A 9,022-nucleotide genomic window follows, 5' to 3' on the forward strand; every position below is an offset into this window, starting at 1 on the left:
AGTGCAAATTGTTTTATCAATAGAAGAGCAATTTTTTTTACATAGTACATAGGTTTTACAATGCATTCAATCATATCTATTATGGGAGTAGTTCTCACTCACAAGGATAACTATCCTGAGTGGTCCTGGAAGGTAAAACACACCCTCATTTTCAATGAGTTGTGGAAAGGAGTGTGTGTTGGAGATGTAGATAAAGAGCCAAAACAGCCTACCTTAGATAAGGAGTTTTTTCCATTTGGAAAAATAAGAACAACGAGGCCTATGCATTGATTGCGGCATGAGTAAATGAAGAGGTGAGTAGCCATATTTTTAAATTTTCAAATGCTTTCAAAGAATTACAAAAACTAAGTGAACTCTATGACTCACACTCTGCACATGAAGTTGTTGAACTCATGATTAAACTCTTCACCCTTGAATTACAAAATAGTGATACTCTTGCTCTTGCATCAGAAGTAAAATATATGATGCATGATATCAAAGTCACTAATGTTGAACTAGATATTCCTCTGATATATTTTCTCAAGGAACTTTATCCCACTTACTCAAATTAACTTGAGTCATTGCAAGCAAATGGAAACCTCAAAGATATTACCTTTGATTCCCTTGTGAAAAAAAATGTTGAAAGAGAGAAATATTTGGCAAGAAGACAACTAATAATTCTTCTGAAGAGGTTGTGTGCCTTGCTCATAAACAAAAGAATCTTTCTCAAGATACTTTAGAGGAATAGGTGGTCGAAGAGGAAGAGGAAGAAATTTCAGGGCCACGGGGGCCAGACACTCTCAAGGAGAAAAGTCAGATTTGCACTGCATATGCTACAAAAGAGATGGATCACATGATGCATCCACATGAAAGTTTCCTTGGGAAAAAATTGAGTAGGAAAGAAACCAACCCAAAGGTAAAACTAATGACAAAGAGAAAGGTAAAGCACCTGAATCTGCTCATTATGTTGTAGAACACTGTAATATTGGAGTAAATGATGGCTTATTTAATGCTTCACTTGCTTCTTGGAAAAATGATTCGTTTCTTGATTTAGGAGAAAATTGCCACATGACCTTTAGAAGAGATTTTTTTGAATAATTTACTAACAATGTTGATGGAGCAGTATACTTTGCAGACAAATAAAAAATCAAGCCATCAGGGCTTGGCACAATCAGGCTTAAATTGCCTAGTCTTCCAGAATTTCTTCTGCATCATGTTCTATATATCCCACAACTGAGGAGATACTTGTTGTCCTTGGTCCACATCTGGCAGCAAGGACACTCCATTTGCATGTTTGATGGCAAGCTTGAGGTGAGAAAATAATCAGACCACTCACTTGTCATGATGGGGATAGAAGAAGAAAGGCTTCTCAAGCTGCAGGGTACCTTTGCTCGTGCACAAATTTTTTCATAAAATTCTCATTATGAAGAAGTTACATTTCCATCAAGTTTACTATGGCATGCCCTATTTGGACACTTGAACTATGACAACCTCCTCTTGTTGAAGAAAAATGGTGTTACTGGTTTGCTTACAATTCCTAGGAAACTTAACCAATGTGATGCTTGCATTCCAGGAAAGCATAACAAACAGTGTTTTCATGATTCACATTCAAGAGCACATAGAAAACATAAACTCATTAATTCAGATTTATGTGGTCCAACACCTATTCCTTCTGCAAATGGAAATAAATATATGATGACATTTACTGATGACTACACCAGAATGTGTTGGGTTTATTTATTGAAGAACAAATATAATGCTTTTCAAACATTCAAGAACTTTCATACATGGATTTAAAATGATGCACAATCTCATATTGGCTCTATTTGCACTAATAATGGAAAAGAATGCACTTCAAATGAATTTTAAAACTATCTTCACCAACATTGGATCAAACATCAAACAACTATGCTTTATAATCCCCAACAGAAAGGAGTAACTGAATGAATGAATAGGACAATCTTAAATATGGTACGCTCCATGATGTTTTTCAAAAATGTAAAATTGATTTTTTGGGCTGATGCAGTTCTATGTGTTGTATATGTAAAGAATAGATATCCATCTAATGCTATTAGAAACAAGACTCCTTATGAAATGTGGTATGGGCACATTCCTTTGGTAAAGCATCTCAAGGTCTTTGGTTCCACATGTTATGCCTTGATACCAAAGGTACATAGAAACAAACTTGACGCAAGAAGTCGTATGTTGAAAATAATACTGAGAGGGGGGGTGAATCAGTATTATCAAATTCTTTTCAATATATCTTCCTTATTTATACTTTGAATAATTCTTCAAATATTGATCATTACTTTGTATGTCAGTATCATAAAATAATGAGCAGGAACAAGAAAAGCAAATAGTCACACAAAAGAACACCAGATATAAGGTGGAAACCCAATGTGGGTGAAAACCACCTGCTGCAATATGTCTCTATCTTCTTTTAATAAGAAACTCCTTTTACAATGATTTTGTACTGGTGCAGTCCTTTACCAGTACACAGGCTACAACCTGCAGAGAGCTACAACTCTCTCTCTCGTTTTCCAATCTCTCCTGGAAGGGAGCTACAACCCCCTACTTCTTTTCTTTCAAGGACCACTTTTCATTCATTTTCAGACTGGATCCAAGAACATCAAAAACCCATCAACTACACTTGCATCATCAATCTCTGATTTATCCAATACTGAATCAATGCTTTCACCAAAGCCAACCCGCATACAGATCTTCAAATATTTCCTTATAACTTTGCAGTTGTTCCATACATCAGACATACCCAGATCATAACATGTGTACAATAAAACATGCATCAATAATTCAGATCTATAAATTCATTCTTTCAAATATTTAGATATTAGTTAACCCAGATTATTAGATTTATAGATCAAGCGTGTGCCACATATCACAGATCAAAATCATATAGAGATACCACTATTCCAGCCTTAAGATTTTGACCCATCAGTAGAACTTATCCTTCTCCTTACGCTCAGGTTCCTTCTTCATTCAGATCCAAATTTGCACCATAACCCAATCACCATATTCCAGATCTAGCACTTTATCAGATATTCAATAATTCAGAAGATGCTTTGCCAAATGATCTCCTTCCTCTTTTATAGCCTTAGTCCTTTCTCAATACCACGGTCCAAAACCATAGGATCAAAAAAACTGTTGGACTAATACCATGAACCAACCATGAAAGTGCGTGACATCAACACTTTTGGATGCAATACCACGGACCAAACCATAGGATCAAAAACTGTCGAACTAATACCATGAACCAACCATGAAAGTGTGTGAGATCAACACTTTTGGATGCAATACCATGGACCAAAACCATAGGATCAAAAACTGTCGGACTAATACCATGAACCAACCATGAAAGTGTGTGAACTTTTCTCTTGCATGAAGGGAACTTTTCTCTGCATGAAAGTGCGTAAACTTTTCTCTACATGAAATAAACTTTTCTTTGCATAAAAGTGCGTGAACATTTCTCTACATGAAATAAACTCTTCTCTGCATAAAAGTGCGTGAACTTTTCCCTACATGAAATAAACTTCTCTCGGCATAAAAATGCGTGAACTTTTCTCTACATGGAATAAACTTTTCTCTGCATAAAAGTGCGTGAACTTTTCTCTACATGGAATAAACTTTTCTCTGCATAAAAGTGCGTGAACTTTTCTCTACATGGAATAAACTTTTCTCTGCATAAAAGTGCGTGAACTTTTCTCTACATGAAGGAAACTTTGTTGCACTATAATCTATCAAATAAATTTGTTGCACTATAATTTATCATTTGTGTGATTTGCCATCAAGGACAACACTTGTCTCATAATGCCAACAATCTCCCCCTTTGGACTTGTCATACTGAGAATTTTCATCTGATATCTCTTCCGTAGATTCATCTAGATATATATAAGTGAGTTGATCTTCTATGAGTTGTTTGCCATCAAGTACAACACATGCATCATAATGCCAACATCGTAAGTGTATCTTCCTGGGGTATTTAAACACCTCCAAAGCATACCATCTCTATGATGAAGTCAATAAAAATTTTGTTGTATCTAGATATGTAATCTTTCTTGAATCATCCAAAACTAACAATGTTGTTGATTGGCAACTTGATTGTTTGGATAGATTCGCAAACGAAATCATTTCAAGAATTTGATAATCAGATTCCAAAACTTGGAGGGGGGGTTCCTATACTAGATCAACCTATGGAATCTTATTTTGAAGCACTCTCTCCCCCGCATGACACTCCAACAACGGATGATACTTTGAGTGATGTGATTGATAGAATTGGGAGACTAAATCTTGATTGAGCCCCAACTCAATCATCGAAGTAGCCTGGACCATCTGAGAAAGGTCCCCCAAAGTGGCTAACAAAGACACTTGAAATTGTTCATCCCGATGAGGTTGGAAAGATAGGAACTAAAAATGGAAATTGGCAAAAGGAAGGTGATGTAGATGACTCTGATTCACCTGTTGATATGGATTTTTCTTATGATTGTGAATTGACTTTGTCTACAGATTTTGAACCAACTTCATTCAAATAATTTGCCTCTCATGATGAATGGAAAGAAGTGATGCAAAAGGAGTATGATGCCCTAATAAAGAATGACACTTGGAAGTTGGTTGATCCTCCATTGGGAATTAAACTAAGTGGCTGCAAGTGGGTCTACAAGAACAAGTATAAAGCTGATGGCTCATTTGACAAGAACAAATCCAAGCTTGTGGCAAAAGGTTTTGCACAGAAGGAAGGGGTTGATTATGAGGAGACTTTTGCCCCCATAGCAAAATGGGCTACCATTTGGACACTCTTTGCCCTAGCAGCTCAGAATGGTTGGAAAGTCCATCAAATGGATGTAAAAACTGCTTTCTTGAATGGAGGTATAAAATAGAATGTTTTTAAGTCCCAAATTGAATGATTTTCTATGAAAGGACATGAACATAAAGCATGAAAACTTGTGAAATCCTTGTATGGCCTCAAACAAGCATCACGAGCCTGGTATGAAAAACTAACTGAGCATCTTCTGAAACTCAATTTCAAACATTATGATTTTGATATGCAACTTTGTTTGAAAGGAAGGTTGGAAAAACAATTGTATATGTTGTGGCATATGTAGATGATCTTTTGATGAAAGGGAATGTTATGAAACCAGCTCAAGAAAAGATAGAAAATATAGATCAACGCCTTAGAATTCAGCCTCTTCGAGGGGGCAACCTCCTTTACATTACATAAATGAACAATTCTTCGATGATACAAATGAAAAGACCTCCTTTCTATATATAGGATTCTAAGGGGTCATAACATAATCAGAGCCGACATAACAATAATAATGTAAGGGCACAATAATAACAATAGTGGGCTTCTATGGGGCACAATAGTAACAATATCGGCACTACATGGGTACATCAATATAATAATTGGATTGTACTAATAATAATAAGGGGTTACACTAGTAGTATAGGGGCCTAACATGCCGCTCTCCTTCAAAAAGCGTTGTCCTCAACGCTTGAGTGGTTCTTAATGCTTCTGCATAAAATTCTTGTCCTCCCATGTGGAATATTTAGCGGGTAAGTTCTTCCACTTGATGAGATACTCTGAAATTGATTGATTTCGTAGCTTTCAGGTTCTTGTTTCTGTGACTGCTCCAAGTTCCAATATGATTTTTCCTTCCTCTTCAATTTCTGGAAATATTGTTTGAATTGGGATCTTTTGCAACTTTTGAATAAGTGACCATACTTATTCATCCTTCTTCCATTCATCCCTTGCTTCATTTATCCAATCTGGTTGGATAATAGAAATAGTACAAAAAAATGCTTCCACACCCTCATCCTTGAAAAGTCTTCCCATTCGGAAAGGTCGCCATTTTTTAAGTGCGTGTAGTATTGCCAACATTTCCTTCTCATAAATAACTTGCTTAAGATGTAGTAATAAAAATACCCAATCACCTACATCAAAACATTTTTCACTATGATGTTGATCTACCTATTGTTTCGTTTGATTTTGCACCACAGTGGCATTATCCTTTAAAAGTTGGAGAACTTGTTGTTAATGCTCGATGTGATATTTCACGGCTTGAACCTTTTTCTTCTTGATATGTCCTTCTATCTCTAGAGTTTGAGGAGTGGCAATTTCTTCCAATCATTTACAAGATATGGTTGGATTCATTTCTTGATGCTCAATGTGATCTTTCACTTCTTGAACATTTTTCTTTTTGATATGTCCTTCTATCTTGATAGTTTGAGGAGTGGTAATTTCGACCAATGAATTACAAGATATGGTTGGATTCATTCCTTCTTTCTCGATGTGATATTTCACTTCTTGCACCTTTTTCTTCTTGATATGTCCTTCTATCTTGAGAGTTTGAGGAGTGGTAATTCTTTCCAATGCTTTACAAGATATGGTCTGATTCATTTCTTCATTCTCTGGGGTGGGGTCCTGGCATATATCCTCTTCTTTTGATGTTTCTTGATCCTTTTCTTCCTCCTCTAAATATTCTATGTAAAATAATTTCTTCTCAGCACACTTATGACCTTTAGTGCTAATGCTATCACAATTGTAACAAAGCCCTTTTTCTCTTTTTTCTTCCAATTGTTGTGGTGTAACCCTTGTAGGTTGCGGAAGGCTGGGAGAAACAACACTTCCATCTTTATAGTTGTGAGTGGTATGCTTCCTGGTTTCCATAATTTTTCTTTCCACTATGTCACAAAGCCCTTTTACTCTTTCCAATTGTTGTGGTGTTGCTCTAAAGAAGGTGTTGCTCTTTGTATCCTCATAATGTGCTATCATTTCCTCTGTGAAAATTGACCACGTAACAAGTTTTTTACGAGAACAAAGCCCTTCATACGATAAAAATTGATCTGGTTCTAAATATGAAGATGCAATACATACCTTTTGTAACAGTGGTACACCATGTAGATCAAAAAATTGCTCCATTTGAAGTATCCAATTTACCGGATCCTTGCCATCAAACTTCCTCGTCTTGCTTTTTCTTGATTTTAAGAGCTCGATCTTGAAACGACTGTAACTCTGTACTTTTGGATACTTTAAGCTCTAAAATTGCGACCTGTAGTAGCCCTCTACGTCCTCTTTCCAATGCCACCAGTCTGATCCAAATTGGATTCTCCAAGAAAGAGTTATCCACAATCTCCGAAGATGACCTGATTATAGACTTTTCCAGAAGAGCGAACTTGTATGAAGTGCCACGTGTCAGTGTTTCGACCTTTGGATCTAAAAAATGCATACAAGAAACTACAGTCCGACCGCTTTCTATACCTTCTTACAAAATTTCAATCTGATCGCTATAGAGAAATTTATGACGATTTTCCCTAGGTCACCTGTTTGGAATGTAATTCAGGAGTCTGAAAAAAAACCAACTTCCTTAGATCATATCTCCGCAAATTTAGCACGAAAAGCTCTGAAATTTGGATTCGAAGTTCATCACAATTTCTTCTCAAATGGGTTTTTTTTGCAACTTCTGAAACATCGCAGAAAAAAAGTGATAGCGAAAATGCCACGATGACCTATTTGGAGCAGCAAAACCCTAGAATGCAAGCTCTGATACCAAATGTTCTGAAACCAGCTCAAGAAAAGATAGAAAAGATAGATTAACACCTTAGAATTCAGCCTCTTCAAGGGGGAAACCTCCTTTACATTACATAAATGAACAATTCTTCGATGATACAAATGAAAAGACCTCCTTTCTATATATAGGAGTCTAAGGGGTCATAACATAATCAGAGCCGACATAACAATAATAATGTAAGGGCACAATAATAACAATAGTGGGCTTCTATGGGGCACAATAGTAACAATATGGGCATTACATGGGTACATCAATATAATAAGTGGGTTGTACTAATAACAATAAGGGGTTACACTAGTAGTATAGGGGCCTAACAGGGAACAATGAAAGCTACATTCCATCCATAAAGAAGGAATTGAGGAAAGGTTTTGAAATGACTGATTTGGGCTATGTTCATTACTATCTTGGTATTGAAGTAACTCAACATCCGAAGTCCATATTCCTTTCTCAAAAGAAGTACATTAGAGATATGTTGAATAGGTTTGGCATGACTGAATGCAATCCTCTGACTACTCCAATGGAACAAAACTTAAAGCTCACATCCATTGAAGGAAAAGAATTTGAGGATGGAACAAAGTATAGATAGTTTGTAGGAAGTCTCAACTACCTAACTACTACCAGACCAGACATTTCATTTGTTGTTGGAATCCTATCTAGGTTTATGCAAAAGCCTTGTGAGGGACATTGGTCTACTACAAAAGTAGTTCTAAAGTACTTGAAGGGAACTCAGGACTTTGGAATCAAATATACACAGGTAGGCAACTTCAGCTTGATTGGATACTCTGATTTAGACTTCGATGGAGACAAAGAAACTTGGGTATCTACTTCAGGTTATGTTATGAGTCTTGGATCAAGAGTTGTCTCCTGGAAATCATGCAAACAATCAGTTCCAACAAATTCCACAACAGAGGCAGAGTATGTGGCAGCAGTTGAGGCAACAAAAGAAATTGTGTGGCTCAGGAAAATTCTTGAAGATTTGCAGGTAAAAAGAGTACAATCGACTCCACTCATGATTGACAATGCCTCAGCAATAAAGTTGGCCAAGAACCGAAAGTTCCATGATCGAACGAACCACATCAATACTAAATATCATCTGATTTGACATCATGTTGAGGCCAAAACAATCCATCTCCGCCATTGTTCCACTAATGAGAAAATTGCAGACATATTCACCAAAGCGCTTGGAAGAGAAAAGCTTGAAATATTCAAAACGATGCTTGGACTCACCAACATCCCTTCAAATTAAGGGCGGGAATGTTGACACCTAATCATAGGTATTGGGCGAATAACTATAATTAATGTAAATAAATAATAGAAAAGACGGAGAGTCACCAGGAGATGAACCAAATAGTCACTCCCTCTTGTATGTAATAATGAACAACCTGAATGAATAATATGATTTGATTCGAGGAGTTACCTCCTGGCATGACAAATGAGACCCTCTGCTTGATCCAAGGCCA

The sequence above is a fragment of the Pinus tabuliformis genome, chromosome 7 (genome assembly GCF_031772625.1).
Source record: "Pinus tabuliformis cultivar Carrire ecotype Pingquan chromosome 7, CPIR1, whole genome shotgun sequence".
Lineage (NCBI taxonomy): Eukaryota > Viridiplantae > Streptophyta > Pinopsida > Pinales > Pinaceae > Pinus > Pinus tabuliformis.